This window comes from Siphateles boraxobius, unplaced genomic scaffold (assembly GCF_051911475.1).
Source record: "Siphateles boraxobius isolate OS27281-9 unplaced genomic scaffold, OSU_SipBor_1 42, whole genome shotgun sequence".
NCBI lineage: Eukaryota > Metazoa > Chordata > Actinopteri > Cypriniformes > Leuciscidae > Siphateles > Siphateles boraxobius.
The window spans coordinates 1,218,633-1,219,076 of NW_027509053.1; the positions used below are offsets into that span (position 1 = coordinate 1,218,633).

General features: G+C 47.1%; 1 non-coding gene across 1 annotated transcript; it reads left to right on the forward strand.

Moving 5' to 3' along the window:
• Positions 1-361: 361 nt before the first annotated feature.
• On the forward strand, positions 362-444 carry trnal-cag (transfer RNA leucine (anticodon CAG)). The gene has a single exon. It is a non-coding gene; the product is annotated as a tRNA-Leu (tRNA).

Consider the following 444-nt stretch of genomic DNA (forward strand, 5'->3'; position numbering starts at 1 on the left):
ACATTGTAACAACACTGACACATATGACATGAATATGAGAGTAATACTATTACTGCATTTGTTCAAAATTAGTCTTAAAAAAACACTGGATTTCAATTACAGTGCATATGAAGAAATGGACAAAGGCATAAAAGGGAATACAGAAAGCAGCTCCTTTATTTACACGGTCCCGTGTATCAAAAAGCACCATTCTGCCCCGTGTGAGGCTCGAACTCACGACCTTCAGATTATGAGACTGACGCACTGCCTAACTGCGCCAACGAGGTATGTGCTCTGACTCAGGTGAGCGGTGAAGCCCTAGATTCTAGATCACCTGCCATTCCGTGTAGGTGCAAAAATGCTGCTCACCACTGGCCGTCATGTCAGGATGGCCGAGCGGTCTAAGGCGCTGCGTTCAGGTCGCAGTCTCCCCTGGTGGCGTGGGTTCGAATCCCACTTCTGACA